Raw genomic sequence first — 17,086 nt, forward strand, 5'->3', positions numbered from 1 at the left:
GAATGAGATATATCTGTATCAAATTATGAACTCCATTTTCTACTACGTGCTGAAAATATAACTACACTTACCTGCGGGCAGACTCTTATGTATGCCAGACAGCTGCTATATTTGGGAAAGAGGCTTGACATCTCACTGAAAGAATATCACTGAGAAGCCATAAAGATTAGAGCCATCAAATTTATTTTTCAACTACCAGCTCATCCCCCTGGAATAACTGACTTTCCACAAAAGGGTCAGAGGTGGAGGAAAGGACAAGCATTATTGGTGAGAAGCTGGTGGACCCTAGTGGCATACAAAGGAGAGAAACGCTGGCCTATCTAAGGCCTGGTCTACACTAGGGATCAAACTTGATCTCAGATATGCAATTCTAGCCATGCCATTTGTGTAGCTAGAATTGACCTATCAGGATTGCCCTTGGTTCCCTGATGTAGATCAGGGCTCTTTGGGCATCACCAACATCCCTTACTCCACATGGCAGCGTGGAGTACCAGGGTCGATGACCGAGCCCAATGAGATCGATTTTGCCATGTCTTCACTGATGCGACAAAATCGAAGTCTGGTGGCTCAATCACAGAGCATCAAACCCGCAGTAAGTACAGATATACCCTAAGAGCAGGAGCTTTAGTTTGCAGGAGAGGAGGAATGACCATCACCACACATGAAAAGGACTGGCAGGCAGGTGAGAGCAGGAGAGACTCTCTGCAGTTTGAAATACTGGTAAACTTTTGAGTCACAAAAAGAGGTGAAGTCAGACAGTCTCAGGACTCTTGTTTTGTTTTCTAAGATCTGTAGTCCTCTGTTGATTTAGGAGTAAAGTTCCTGGGGCTATGAAGTTTCTTTGTGAAGCCTATGTTTAGAATTGTTCAGGAATTTTCCATAAAAATGATTTTTCAATAAAAAACTGAAATTTTCTTCAGGAAAATTTTGCTTTTGTTGAAAATTTTCAATTTTCCATCAAGAAACCTGAAATTAAATATATCATTTTTGGTTAAGTTCCATTTTGAATAAGTTCAACAAAACATTAAATTGTATTTTCATATTATTATGTAGCATTATCTTAAGGGAGCTGTAGTCCTGGTCCACATTCTCTCCTATGAACTAGGCTTCCCAGAGGACCATCTTTCCCATAAGGCAATGTGCCGATTTCACTCTGAGAGGTGTGGTTACATGACTCACTGTGCACTGTGGGAGATGTTTGGGACCGTGATGTCCCTATTCTCCCTTTGGGACAGGCGCTGTGCTGTGCTATAATTCCCATAATGCAATGTGTCGTTGCATACAGGAAATACAGGCTATTTCATTGAATAGAGGAAAATATAGGGTAATGTCAAAATGAAGCATTTGGGATAATTTCACCAAACCAAATTAAATATTTCAGTTTTGGGAGTGTTGAAATATTTTGATTTGATTTAAAATGTCAAAATGAAATGTTTTGCTTTTTGTTCATTTAAATTTTTCAGATTTTCCTTTCCATGACAAATTTCTAAATTTCAATGTTTCATCCTCTGTAGGGACAAAAACAAATGTTGAAATGTCAGAAATTATCAGATGGAAATTCCAAAGTTCGCTCATTTTTGCCAGCGTGCCTTATTCACTTCCCACATAAGCCGTGTCTATACGTGCATGCTACTTCGAAGTAGCGGCACTAACTTCGAAATAGCGCCCGTCACGGCTACACGTGTCGGGCGCTATTTTGAAGTTAACTTCGACGTTAGGCGGTGAGACGTCGAAGCCGCTATCCTCATCAGGAGATAAGAATAGCGCCCTACTTCGACGTTCAACATCGAAGTAGGGACCGTGTAGTTGTTGCGCGTCCCGCAACGTCGAAATTGCGGGGTCCTCCATGGCGGCCATCAGCTGAGGGGTTGAGAGACGCTCTCTCCAGTCCCTCAGCTCAATGGTGGCCACATGGAGCGGCCCCTTAAAGGTCCCCTCCCCCTCCCTTCCTGTGCAGGAAGCTGGGGGAACGTGCAGGCGGCAGCCTAGACACGCGGCCAGCCTACATGTCCCTCAGCCACCCAGAACAGGGCCAGCACCTGCCATGGCTGCCCGGCAGCGTCCCCAGGGGAGCCCCCCCCCAGGGGAGCCAGAGCAGCCAGGCCAGCCAGCCCAGCAGCCAGGCTGGGAAGTGGCAGCGGGTCCCCTCCTGGACAGAGGCCGAGCTGCGGGACCTGCTGGGGCTCTGGAGCGAGGAGGAGGTGCTCGAGGTAATGGGGAGCAAGAGGCGGAACGCGGATGTGTTCGCTCAGCTATCCGTGGGCCTGGCCGCCCGGGGTCACCCTGCCCGCACTCTTGACCATGTCAGGAGTAAGGTTAAGGAGCTGCGGCAGGGTTACGCCCGGGCCCAGGATGCGGCCAGCCGATCTGGGGCCGCCCCCATCACTTGCCCCTTTTACAGGGAGCTCAGGGACATCCAGGGCCCCCGGCACACCTCCTCCCCTCTGGCCACCCTTGATACCTTGGCCGACGAGCCCCAGCAGGCCCTGCAGCCGGAGTCCATCCCGGAGGTAAGTCCTGCACCCCGGGGGCCCCCCCCCGGAGCCCACCCCCGGGCCATCGCGGCAGGAGGAGGAGGAGGAGGGGGGCTCCTCCTCTGCAGAGTCCGGGCTGCAGGTCCTCCTCCCGCCCTCCCGGAGCAGCAGCCGGGCGTCCACCCCCCAGGGATCTCTGGACCATGGGAGTGGACCGACAGGTGTGTACCCCCCTCTGGTGTACACCCCCGGGGTTGAGGGGCGGGGGTAATAGATATGTGCCCAGGGCCCCCCACATGCCCACATGGCCATGGCCCCAAGGACAGCAGGGCCATGTCCCTCACAGCAGTGCATCAGCCCCTGCCCCTGCCCCCCCCCACGACAGTGCCATGGCCCATCCCCGGGGCAGGGGGGAGCGGAACCTCGAGGGTCCCCCGGGAGGAGGGGGTGGGACACCCCGCAGCAGCAGCATGTGATGGAGTGGGGGGAGTGCAAAAGGGAGACTCAGGCTAGATATGAGCAACCAGCTGAATAGCTCCCAGGGGCAAAGGATGATCCTGGGGCTACAGCTGGCAGGTGACACCTCTGCCCTGAACAAAGAGGAGGGAGGAGCCGAGCTGGCTTTGAATCGGGGCGGGGGCCGCAGGTAGAGGCTAGGGGAAGGGAGAGCTGGAAGGCAGCCAGCCTGAGGAGGGGGAAAGCCACACCCCAGAGGGTCACCCCTTGGGGTCTTCTCCCCAGGACGGGTTGGAAGGACTGTCTCTGACTGCTGTGCAGTCACTCCTGAGAGAAACCGGGCATCTGTGGCCTAAGAAACCTCTCCTGTCAGACCCTGCTGAGTGAAGTGAGAGTCACTCCCGCAAGGGGACAGGGTGCAGTGCAGGGGGACCCCTGAACTCCATCCATCCCAGTAGCATCTCCCGGGGACGGGGATGGGGATCCTGCAGCACAGGGGTGGGGGGACAAGGGTCACGGCTCGGGGCCCACACTAACGCCTGTCTCCATTCTTCTTCTCCCCCTCCTCCAGTGTTCTGCAGCTGCACCATCGGAAGGACCGGAAGAGAGTGCCGGCGAGGCATCAGTGGTCCCGGAATCCCCTCCGGGGCCATCGCTCCAGGCAAGCCCCTCGGCGGAGGACCGACCGGCCCCACGGCGGGCTAGACGGCAGACCCCGCAACAGCACCTGACGGCGACGGACCCCCAGCTGCTGGCCATCCATCGTCGGCAGCTGGAGGTCGCGGAGCAGCGCCTGCGGGTGGACCAACGCCGCCTGGACCTGCAGGAGCGGGTGCTGGCCTGGCGCCAAGAGGCATGGGGGGCCTACATGGAGACATTCAACCGTCTTGTGGACTACCTGGCCCCCCATGCCGTGCCGGCCGCCGCAGCGCCCGCCCTGCCTGCTCCACCCGCCGCATCACCTGCTGCTCCGCACGTCGCCATCGCCCCGCCACCCACCACTGAGGGCCAGACCGCCGAGGGACACCTGGGGCCAGCTGAGACTCACTGGTCATATCTTCCGGTCCGCCTGGCCCCCAGCCAGCCCCGGACAGGGCTGCGGCCAAGGCAGGGCTCCCGGCCGCCCACCCCCAGTGCCGGACTATAGGGGCGTGGGGCCCGGGACGTGGCCCCCCCCTTGTATATAGTTTATAAGACTATTGCAACATTTATTTGTGCCCCGCCTTTGCCCCATCCACCCCCCCATGTATATAGTTCTCACCTTCCTTATAATCCCTGGTTTTTTTTTATTGAAGAACATCCATTCTATGCAATCTTTTTTATTATTGTTTTATTTGTACAGAATACTTTTGTTAGAAGAGGTCTTGTATATAGTTTGTTCTTGTTTTAATTATAGTTAAAAAAAAAAGTTCTAAAAGAAAAACTAGTTTAAGTTCAGCCACACGTGCGTGCTGTCATTTGTCCAGGAAAAGTGTGGGGGCGGCGGTTGGGTGCTCCGTGGTGTGGGCGTAGGGGCAGGGAGTGTTGTGGAGGAAGGGGTGGGCAGTGGGGGGCCTGGCAGAGTTCACCCCGCAGCCTCATCATCGAAGTGGGCCCGCAGGGCCTCCCGGACCCGGGTCCCTTTGGGGTCCACCTGGCGACTGGGGGCAGCGGGTGGCTGCAGGTCGGCCCTGCCGGCCTCCACAGCCCAGCCCTGATAAAAGGTCTCCCCCTTGCTCTCCACCAAATTGTGCGGGGCGCAGCAGGCACCCACAATCTGGGGGATGTTGTTGGGGCCCGCATCCAGGCGGGTGAGGAGACATCTCCAGCGTCCTTTCAGGCGGCCAAATGAGCGCTCCACCACCTGGCGCGCGTGGTTCAGGCGCTGGTTAAAGCGCTCCTGGCTGGCGGAGAGATGGCCCGTGTACGGGTGCATGAGCCAGGGCCGGAGTGGGTGCGCCACATCTGTGATGACGCAGAGGGGCAAGGTGGTGTCCCCCACAGGGATCTCCCGCTGGGGGATGTAGGTCCCCGCCTCCAGCCGGCAGCACAGGCCCGAGTTCCGGAAAACCCGGGCGTCGTGGGTGCTGCCAGGCCAGCTCACATAAATGTCCTGGAAACGGCCCCGGCTGTCCACCAAGGCCTGGAGGACCACAGAATGGTAGCCCTTGGGATTGATGTAGCGTCCTCCACTGTGATGCGGGGCACGGATGGGGATGTGAGTCCCATCCAGAGCCCTGAAGCAATTGGGGAAGCCCAGTGTGGCAAAGGCCGCAATGGTGGCATCTGGGTCCCCCAGCCTCACGAGCCTGTGCAGGAGCATGGCGTTGATGGCACGCAAAACCTGCAGGGAAAGCACATGGGAGAGCACCAATGAGGGGTGAGCAGGGTGTTTGTGGCCCTGCCCTGCCCTGCCCTGCCCTCCCCCCATGGGTCCTCTTACCTCCATGAGGACAGCACCGACGGTGGCCTTGCCGACACCAAACTGCTGTCCCACGGATCGGTAGCTGTCTGGAGTGGCCAGCTTCCAGAGAGTGATGCCGACCCGTTTCTCCACAGGGAGGGCACGCCGCATGTCAGTGTCCTGGTGCCTGAATGCGGGGGTGAGCCACTGGCACAGCTCCATAAATGTCTGCCGTCTCATCCTGAAGTTCCTGAGCCAGCGGTCGTCGTCCCACTTCTCAAGCACCAGCCGCTCCCACCAGTCGGTGCTGGTGGGGTAGCTCCACAGGCGGCGGCGTGTGAGGCGGGGGGGGGGCGGGGTGCAGCAGGTTTGGGGGTTGAGCCCTGCTGCCCTGGGGGCAGCTCCTCCTCCGGTGTAGCAAGGAGGTGCTCAGCTGCCTCCCGCATGGCATGGATCAGGGCAAGCCCTGCTCTTGCCGGGAGGGCTGGGTGGACCTCTGGCTGCTGCTGCTGCTGCTGCTGCTGCTGCTGGGGGTCCATGCCTGCGTCTCCCGGGGTCTGTGTGCCTATGGCTCCTCTGACCGCGTGCTGTGCAGGCTGAGTGTGTGTGGGAGGGGCCCTTTAGGGGAGCAGCTAGCTGTTGCCCCAGAAGCGCTAGTCTGCCCTGTGACCCTGTCTGCAGCTGTGCCTGGCATCCCTATTTCGATGTGTGCTACTTTGGCGTGTAGACGTTCCCTCACCGCGTTTATTTCGATGTGGTGCTGCGCAACGTCGAAGTTGAACGTCGACGTTGCCAGCCCTGGAGGACGTGTAGACGTTATTCATCGAAATAGCCCATTTCGATGTCACTACATCGAAATAAGCTACTTCAATGTAGCGTTCATGTGTAGACGTAGCCATAGTCTGTGAATGGGCTAAACTATAGGAAGTAAGCTAAGAAACAGTGACAGGACCCAGGGATAGTGGTCCACTTACAACACTGGTAACCATACAGGTACAGGGCAAGGTTGTAACATGTGCCCCCAATCATCTTTACTGGCTCCCTACCCTCATGGAATTAGTCTTTTGTCTCCTGCACTGCCAGTCCACTACCTAATTGACCTGCTTTGCAGCAGAAAGGCACCAGTATTGCTGCTTTACTTACAAAGCTTGTATTTCCACAAAAGGGTGGTGACAGGATATGCTTTTTGGTTCATTATGCTTTCTTGAGATGGTGAAATATACTGTCGTCAAGGCAACAAGGCTCTACAACTAGAAGAACCACAACTACAGTAAGGGGGAGTTAAGGTTAAGAACATATATCAGTATGTCAGGGTAGAATGCATTAATGGATGTTGGATTTTCCTCAAAACAAGCATTATAGTTTTTGGAAACTCAAACTTAAAATTAAACTAAAAGAAATCCAGATGTAAGATATGGAGACACATGATTAAGGCAAACAGCCTTTATTCTGCCCAGTGATGCCATGCAATAGCTATACGATTATGATTAATCCATATTAGTTTTTGTGGTCAGATTAGTCCTTATCCCAGATTAGATCAATAATATTTTAAAGGCCCCATTAGACTTTTTCGTGTTGTCCCCCTTGCCCAGGGTATCACTACGGCTACGTCTACACGTGCCCCAAACTTCGAAATGGCCACGCAAATGGCCATTTCGAAGTTTACTAATGAAGCGCTGAAATGCATATTCAGCTCTTCATTAGCATGCGGGCAGCAGCGGCGCTTCGAAATTGACGCGCCTTGCCGTGCGCGGCGCGTCCAAATGGGGCTCCTTTTCAAAAGGATCCCACCTACTTCGAAGTCCCCTTATGAGCTGATGGGAATAAGGGGACTTCGAAGTAGGCGGGGTCCTTTCGAAAAGGAGCCCCGTCTGGACGCGCCGCGCGGCAGCAAGGCGCATCAATTTCAAAGCGCCGCGGCCACCCGCATGCTAATGAAGCGCTGAATATGCATTTCAGCGCTTCATTAGTAAACCTTGAAATGGCCATTTGCGTGGCCATTTCGAAGTTTGGGGCATGTGTAGACACGGCCTACATGGCAAAGTTAAGATTGTTCATGTACTTTAATTGCATATTTCTTTACCTTAATACACTTAATTTGAAATTGCCAGAAGATCAGCTGAATCTCAGAAGACATCTGCACATTTGAGGTCAGGTTTGTAATAAAACTCGGAAAAAGAGCGGTCTCTTAAAGAAGATTCTTAGCTAACAATGTTCAGTGCAGCTCTGAGGACACACAGGGCCAAATTCTAATACAGTGTATTCTAGGCTGGTAATTCCAGTGTATTTACACCCTTTTGTATGACCTCAGAATTTGGTAAATAGATTAGAAAGCATCCAGATAACATGGGATAAGTAGTTCTAAAATTCCTAGATAGAGTTTTGTGATGCATTCTGCTTCTCATATACTTTTCTCTGAAACCCTTGGTGCAAACCTTAAGGCAGAATTATACTTTCTAATTTTATTGACACTGTAGTTAAAGTTTAGGAGGTACAAAATTACAAAATTTTGAGGTTGCATCAGTTACACCATTCGATACTATGTAAACAGGAACTTTATATGTAAAATCAATTAGAAATAACAGTTGTTACATGGTACTGAGAATAATGTCAACATGTTTTCTTGTGATAACATTTATGTCATCACTGTATATTTGTGCAATCTGTTAAAAATTGATTGCTACTTAGCACATTAGCACATTATGTGGAATTAAAACCTTAGGTATGACAATCTGCAAACCTTGTTTACACCTTCTACAATACCTGAAATCTTAAAGCATCCCACTAACCTTGTCATTTTTACTCCTGGGGGAATTCTGTGCCACTGCACATGCACAGAAATTCGTGTGGGCCACAGATTTCTTTGCTTCCTGGCAGAAAAATGACTATGATGGGCGGAAGCAAAGGGAAGCAGCAAAAATGGTGATGTGGTACTCCCCAGCAGCATGGGCCCAGTGCTTTGCATATCCAGAGCAGCCAGAAGAGAGATAAATTACTGGGAGAGAGGCTGAGATGCCCCAGCCAGTGAGTTCTATCCTGTCCCAGGCTCAGTTGCTAATCCCAGTAGGGCTTGGGAGGATGGGGCTTCCTCTGCAAGGAGCAGCCAGGGCTGGGTCAGACACAAACCAAAAAATCCACTCTGGCTTCAGGAAGCTCCACACCCACATCCTTCCTGCCTCCATTCACCTCAGCTGCCCAGTTCCTGTGCATCCAGATCTGCCTTAAACCCAGCTTGTCAAGCTTCATCCCCTGCACACACAACACCCCTATTGAGCCCCCTGAACCACACCACAAGTCTCACTCCCGTATCTTTTTCATCTGGATGCCCCCACACTAACACCCCCAATGAGTCCCACCTCCCTGCATCTGCATCTACCTCTGTACCCAGATTGCCCCCCCCACTTGAACCCCACCCCCTACAGGCCCTTCCCTACCTGCACATGGACCACACTGACTGGCCCCCAAACACCTAGATCCCCTCCATCCCAGTGAGCCCCACTAAGACAGCACCCAAACCTGCACCTAATTGAGCTAGCACATGGATTTCTCTGCCCACACTCACACTGAGCCCCAACCACTACCACCTGGACCCTCCCTCCCACAGAGCCCCACTGCCTCTGCACCAGAGCCTCCATCCCAGAACTATCATCCCCACTTGGATCTCACAACACTAAGCTCCTCCACACCTGGATCCTGCTGGACTGAGCCTGGCTGTCCACATCGAGGGTGTTTGGCACAGAATTACAGGGCCTCAGGGAGTTTCTGGGGTAGGTGTGTCTCTTGCACTGTTTCAGGGTCAAATACAGCCTCACTACTGATTCCATATCCTGTGATGGAGGCTGTAGGGTGATCCATCACCTCTGTGCAGTCAGTGACCTGTGCGCTCCACTGGAGACTTCACATTTATTTATGACCACTAAAGTTTGCAGAATTTTGGAGAATTTTAAAATACTGTGTGCAGAATTTTAATTTTTTGGCTCAAAAATTTTAAATATTTGGCACAGAATTCCCTCATGGAATATCATTTTGTTAGTGATAGATTATCATCTTTATGCCTGAGTTAGAATCAATTACATTCTTGCTTGGTAAATTAAAATATTAATTCAAATTACATGAACTTGGATGTATTTTAGCTTTAAAACTTGTTACTGAACTTCACTTTTCATTGAAAATTAATATAAACCCTCTCTGGGAAATGAACTATCTTAAGCAGATGGACACTTTTCTGGTTATGTTTCTCTCCCCACGGTCCTACTTTGGAATACAAATGAAACAAAAACTTTAAATTAAAGTTAGCCTTTCAATGGCTTTTTAAATGAAGCTATACCAATGAATATATTTTATTTGTACATTTGCTCATTCTCCCAACATTCAGTGTTGTGGCGAACTGTATAAAGTTAGCATAACTAACATGGCTTCTGTAAGGGTAAGTGCTCACGTGATTGGCTCTGCTTGCTGACTTTGCTTGCTGGCAGATAAGCTGGCCATGTAAGACCCCACGCAGGAATGTACAGCACAGACTGTAAGGAGCTGGAAAGAACTGGATCTAACTGAACTGGGAGTACTGTGCTTTGTCAAGATGCTAAAGAATTACCGCTTGGCAGTTGGGACATACCTGTTTGCTCATCCATTACTGTAGCCTGTATCCAATCAAATGTATCGAATGTATCCTAGTTACTGTGTTTGACCAATCAACTGTATGCAAGTTAAGACTATAAATACTCCTTTACCTTGCTATATGGGATCCCTCTTCCCGGAGAGGTACCTTATGTGCATAATAAACACCTTGTAATTCTACCCCAGAGAAGTCTCCGTGTCTCTCAGTTAGCTGGAACACTGTCATTTCTCTGACAGTGTTGATCTCTATGACCATCAAATTATATTTGGAATTCATAGTAAGAGATATACTTTATTCAGTTCTGTCCATTCTGCACAATTCTGTTGCAATTCGCTGTAAGTACATACTTCTTTGAACAGGATTAATAATTTTTTGTGTTCTTTGAATGAAAGTACAAACATTTTTGTGCCTTTGGGTGCAAAAAGTTCAAAACAGTCATACTTCTAACAAGCAATTACATTCTATAGAAAAACCATGACAAAGGCAAGAAGTACAAAATCAACTATATGAAAACACCAACAATATTTTTGGTTCTGGTATGCTACTGTTTGACGTACATTCTTCATAATGAGTACATCTTCTCAAGTATTATAAATAAAAAGCTAATTTAAGTGACACATTTTATATACATTTTGTAAAGTTTACTATCGGTAGAAAATTGCATCACAAACAGCTCCTCTGGGACAGTACAGGTGAATTGTTTAATAGCAATCTGACCTTAAAATAAAGAAGAGGTCTAATTATTTAAAGCTGATCACTCACCTTCCTGTCTGTTGAAAAATTCAGGCAAACTTACAATGAACATGATAATTACTGCCGTTAATAATTTCAGGAGATCTGCTTTTCTCATACTAAAGCACATGTCACTGAAGAGCTCTCATCCAGTATACTGGTGGGTAGTTCCTCCCTGGTTTCCTGTTTGGTCTTATGCAAAAATACTACTTATTCATTTCCTTTTACTAGCAAGACTTTCCTCCCCGCACCTCTTTCTTTCTTTTTGATGTTTTGTTACATCAGTTTCAGATAGCCTTAGTGACTAGAGAAACTGGCTATGTCTAGATTACAGGGATTTGTCGACAGAAGTTTGTGTCAGAAGCTATCTTCCAAAAAAACTTCTGTAGACAGATAGCAGCTAGATCGCCAAGTGGATCAAAACAGAGGATTGGCAAAACGGCCAACTGGAAACACAGCAGACAGGGTTGCCTGGTGTGATGGAAGCCCTTTCTGTCGATGGAGGGCCCCCAGAACATCCAGACTGGCTTTTTGTTGACAGATCTCTGTTGACAGAGGTGTTATTCCTCATGGAGAATGGGGTACAGCTGTCAACAAAAATGCTGCATTCTGTCGACTTGCTGTCAACAGAACACCCTCTGGAATCTGGATGCTCTGTGGGTTTTGCATAGCTTTATGCTAGCATAAATGGGTAGTAAGGTCATAGAATACAATGAAGATATACTAAATAGTAAATGGTATAAGTGAGAGGAGAAGTATGCTTAGAAACTGGAGCTGACAAACTATTAAAAATTAATTGTGATTAATCACAGTTTAATTGTACTGTAAAACAGTAATAAAATATTTATTTAAATATTTTGGACATTTTCTACATTTTCAAATGCATTGATTTCAGTGACAATGGAGTAACACAAAGTCTGAAGTGCTCACTTTATATTATCAGTTTATTGCAAATATTTGAACTAAAAAGGATAAACAAAATTAATATAGTTGATTAATAATTAATATGTAATAATTAAGTATAATTAACTATGTTTAATAATTAATAGTTAATATAGTTGATTAATATTTAATAATTAATATTTTCAGTTCACAGCATACAAGTACCATAGTGCAATATCTTTATTGTGAAAGTGCAACTTACAAATATAGAATTATCTTTTTACATAACTGCACTCAAAAGAAAACAATGAAAATCTTTAGAACCTACAAATCCCCTTAGTCCTACTTGTTGTTCAGTCAATCACAAAGACAAACAAATCTGTTTACAGTTACAGGAGATAATGATGCCCACATCTTATTGACAGAGGCATCTGAAAATGAAAACAAGATGTTCTCATGGCACTGTTATAGCCAGTGTTGCACGGTATTTACATGCCAAGTATTTTAAAAACACTTGTATGCCCCTTCACATTTCAACAACCCATTCCAGAGGACATGCTCCTGTACTCAGGATGAGTTCTGCTTGAGAACGATCCAAAACAGTACAGACTGATTGCACATTCATTTTCATCATCTGACTCAGATGCCACCAACTGAAGGTTGATTTTCTTTTTGGGGATTCAGGTTCTGTAGTTTCCAAACTGCAGTGTTGTTCTTGCAATGTTTTTGACAGCATGCTCCTTAGGTCACCTCTCAGATTTTGCAAGATACTTCATATTCTTAAACCTTGGGATAAGTGCTGTAGCTGCTTTTAGGAATTTCACATTAGTACTTTCTTTGCACTTAAATCAAACATATACTCAGTCATCATCCAAGACTGCCATAGTACAAAATAGATCACAGAATGTGGATAAAACCACGGAGCAAGAAATATACAGTTCTCCACAATGGAGTTAAGTCACAAATTTAATTATTTTTGTAAGTATGATCAGCATGGAAGAATGTCCTCTGAAATGGTGGCAGAAGCATGTTTAGCATGTCTGCAGGGCCCTACCAAATTCACGGTTCACTTTGGTCAATTTCATGGCCACAGGACCTTAAAAATGTCAATTTCATGTCTTCAGATGTTTACACCTGAATTTTCAGGGTATTGTAATTGTGGGGGGTCCTGATCCAAAATGAGATTGGGGGGGTGTCCCAAAACTGTTGTAGGGAGTTGCAATATTGCCATACTCACTTCTATGCTGCCTTCAGAACTGAGTTTCCTGCAGTTGGAAGAGGATCCCAGAGGTGGAGGTAGGTCTGATCTCTTCACTGCTGCTTGGAGAGCCCCAAACAGGTGCTCCTAGATGCTACTCATAGCCAGCAGTAAATTAATACAGGGACCCATGGGGTCTGTGCCTAGGACAATTTGAAAAATGAGTGCTCCAGTCCTGGAAGGAGCCATGGGATGGAAACCCAAAAACCCAGCATGCCTTGTGGGGCTGAAACTCTGAGCTTGAGTGCTCGGCTCTGACTGGAGCTCTAGGAGATGTTGGGGGCTGGGGCGTGGGGGGAGCCGGAGCTCACACAGGAACTGTGGGTGGCAAAAGCCCCAAAGTGGCAGCCCCCAGTGCAGGTTCCTGAGCCCAAGCAGGAACCAGAGGGGTGAAAGTCCCAAGCCCAGCCAGGACCCAAGGGGGGAAGGTATCAGTTCCAAACCCAGGGAGGAGCCATGGGGGGCATCCCTAGGCCTAGTAAGAGTTGGCAGTCCCAAGCTCAGGTCCCTGAGTCTGACATGAGCTGCAAGGGTTGGAAGACCCAAGTCCCATCTGGAGCTCAGGTGCTTCTAGCCACAGTTAGAACTGCTAGGGGTTGGATAGCAGCCCTGACCCCAGGTGCCCAGAGACTGGACAGGAGCAATGGGTGGAAGGGACAGTTGCAGCAGCCACCCCATAGCCCTGGTGTTGTAGCCTGGGCAGGAACCATGCAGGGAAGGGAGGACAGTGTGAGAGCAGCAACAGAGCTCAAGTGTCCCAAGCCCAGGCAGAATACATTGTGCCGGTGATCCCAAGCTGGGTAGGAGCTGTGAGAGTTATCAGCCCCATACCCCAACTGGAGCCCAGCTGGCCCCCAGCATTACTCCACTTTTCTGATCACCACCAATGAGTGCAGACCTCTGGCCCTGCCAGTCTCCCAGGTTGAATTGGTTGAGGGAAAAGGTGGGACAGAGCAGGGGCCGGGAAGAAGTTTGACATGGCTGCACTATAGTGATTATTTTATAACAAACTTTCTGTTCCATTTCAAAGACAGGTCTTTTATCATGACAACTACAATAAGGTTTTGGAATTAATAATGTCTTCTCTTTAGAATACAGATGAGACTGAGGAAAAAAATGAAATGAGTGGCCTACATAAAACTATTCTGAAAATGCAAATGTAAAAACAAACTGTTTGACTTAAACACAGAGTACTTATTGTATGTAGGGTTTAATTAACTCATAAAGCTCTCTTCCGATAATGCCCACAGTCAATTAAATACTGAACACTGTCAAAATGAAGTAATTTCACAGAAGAGAACTGAAATTTCCTTTTCACTATTTAGGCTTTTTCAAAAATTTCGCCTGGGAGAACAAAGTGAAGTGATATTCTTAGTATGGTACGATTCTGTTAAGAGAGGTTTTAACTCTCAGAAAATATTTAGTAAAACATGTTTATTGAGTCTGTGCAATAAGGTTACAAACTATTCTTTTTTAACAATGCTACCAAGGTGACATGGATATAAACAGAACAGCCTTGATGTTTGTTATTGGTGTCAGTGAGCACTTCCTGTCAGTCACTCACTATACTTCTCTGAATGAACACAGCTGCTGGATCCTTAAGGGTTTTCAGCCTCTAGAATCTGAACTCTGCCCCAGTCTTTGGGGGCACATTCCCAGAGTACAGGCCATCTGTCCAGTACCTCCTCCTCCTCATACTAGGGCTCTTGCCAGTCGAAACCTTCCTCAGGCAAGAAACAGCCCCTTTGAATGTGTGCACAAGAACAGCGTACTTGTACAGGAATTGATCTACCCTGCCTTACCCTCTCATCCCAACTATCCCCCTGCTACTCTGTATGGGCCTGTATTAATTGGACCATTCAATGCTTCACAAGGTACAGAGGTGATATTCAGTCTGATTCTCTGCCCTCCTACCCTCCTTCTGTGTCCCTCTTCAGGGACCCTTCTCACAGGTAGCTCCTTATTCTGAGGGTGCACCTGCTCCTTTCACTTGGGGCAATGGAAGAGGTTTCTCAGCAGCAGAAAGGGAAGGTCTTCTCTTCTTGATTTCCTAACACCAAAAAAGATGGGCTCAGGTCCTAAATCTGTGAGAACTCAACAAGGTAATGAAGAAACTCAAGTTCTGTATGGTCTCCTTGGCCTTCGTCATCCCTTTGTGAGACCCAGAAGACTGGTATGCCCTCCCTTGATTTAAAGGATGACTTCTTTCATATAGGAATCACACTGTCCCACCAGAAATAGCTCACATTTGTGTTGGGCCACAGCTGCTACTAATTCAGTCCTACTGTTCAGCCTGTCAGCAGCATCTTGAGTGTTTACCACGTGCATGCTCATATTCTTGTGCAGATGAGAGGTACAATTTTTCCCGTACCTTGCTGACTAGCTGCCTTTCCTACCTGGCCCACTATACAGCATCCCTACCTGATGTTGCCCTGGGGGTGAAAAGTTTGCCTCCCTGTGGTTTAAATCGTCATAAGTGTGAGATTTAATATCCCTACAAAAATAAGATGCTCCTGGTACATAGACTTAGTAAAACCATAGTAAAGCCAAACTGAAGTTTAACAGGGTTTGAGATAGATAGTAAATAAAAGAAAGGATAAAAGTTTGTAAACAAAAGGTTACAAGTAAAAGACAGTCATAAAAGGCAACCTGTAGCCTATATTTATTAAGTTACTTTCCTGTCTCATAAAGGATTTCTCACCCAATAGTCAGTCCTAACAGCACTTGCCTATTCCAACAAGCTGGGCTCCATATATCATAAGACACTCCTCCTACAGACAGAGTCTTTTGTCTGTAATGGATAACATCTTGTGCCCTTTCTTTTTTCTTCATAAAGTTACAAACTATTGCCACTTCCACAAGGGTCCCTTATTTAGAGATTTTTCTTGGGATAATGTTATCTTTTTAAATGCTCAAGCCCGCATCTGATGCAGACAGGAAACACAAGGCTGCTTATTCAGAATATTGATTGACTCCCCTGCTTCAAGTGACAAGTTTCTCATCTAACAATTTAGGAACATAGTAGCCTACTTGTTACATAACTCTAAAATTGCTTCCTGTACAAACATTCACAATAAACATGACAATCAGCCAGTTCTTAGCTTCAGCAGAGACCACACATAACTCATTTCATTGAATTACTAAGAAGATGTTTGGACACAGGGGTAATAGACTTGCTTAGATACATCTGGGTCACACCAATATACTAATGGTATTACTCTCTATGGGGTCTGGAAGCAGACACATTAAATGAAATAGGCATCAGAAGGCTTTAGACAGTAGAGGTGAGGGTTGTTTGAAAGATGGTAGGTATAAAGTGAAATCAGAGAAAGGACTTTGATGGCAGAGTGTCACAGGATCCTAATTCATGTGGTGCCCCTTTGTGGCTGCACCTTGGGAAAAGTTCCGCCCTGTCTGAAACCCCTTTTTTCTCTTGTTCATGCTGTAGCTTGTTTTTCTCTATATTGGTATTAGAGCTAATAGTTCTCTTATGTGAATACTGTGTACACTGTTATAATACGTTGGCATGGTATGTGAGCCATTTTAAAAATAGAGTCTGGGAAATCAGGATGGAGTTTCTAACCTGTCAGTTTCCTGCCTCTCAGAACCACTGCAAGCCTATGACCAAGGCCATCAGTGCTGTCGCCCTGGATGTTGTACTGATGTGGGTGCATGTGATGCTTTCTATGTGACCTTACCTGCAGCCAGCCAGGGGAGGGCTTAAGGATGGGAAGCACTGCAGGCAGCCCAGCCATGGTCAAGAAGGGAAAGAACAGAAACACAGATCCAAATTGCATCCTGAGGCACTCACTCTCACAGGTGACTCCTCTGGTGGGAGCAGCAGCAACAATAGGAATGGGTGCCCACTCTTTCAGGATAGAGAACCCCCTGTAGAAGCCATGTGGAGAGTGGATCAATCAGGCTGTGCTGGAAAAGGTTCACATGGGTGGCTCAGGTTGATGTGGGATTTGGGTGGTCAAAGGAAGAGTGTCTGTCTGCAGCTTGTCTCTATGTGTTCCTGTGGGTTGGAGGCTCGGAGCAGCCCAGCTATACCAGTGTTTGTTACTGTAGCAGGTCCAAGTCTACCTCCCTTCTCTTCCCCTGCAACCTGTAAGGGCCCCACTTGTCCAGGAAAGGGCTTGCTCTTTCTCCTGGCACTGCCAGTGGGATTGGAGCACACATTCAGCTCTGCACAGTGAGCACTGTACTAACTGGGGCACTGCTTGCAGACTGTCTGCTCACGTTCACTTCCCCGCACATAAGTGACACATAGTGGGGAGGCA

At 48.0% G+C, this 17,086-nt stretch overlaps 1 protein-coding gene across 1 annotated transcript in view; it reads left to right on the forward strand.

The window, feature by feature from the left end:
• The window catches only part of KLHL5 (kelch like family member 5), a 218,534-nt gene that overhangs the window by 85,287 nt on the left and 116,161 nt on the right, over positions 1-17,086 (forward strand). The window lies entirely within an intron of this gene.

This window comes from Carettochelys insculpta, chromosome 4, assembly GCF_033958435.1.
Source record: "Carettochelys insculpta isolate YL-2023 chromosome 4, ASM3395843v1, whole genome shotgun sequence".
Taxonomy (NCBI): Eukaryota; Metazoa; Chordata; order Testudines; family Carettochelyidae; genus Carettochelys; species Carettochelys insculpta.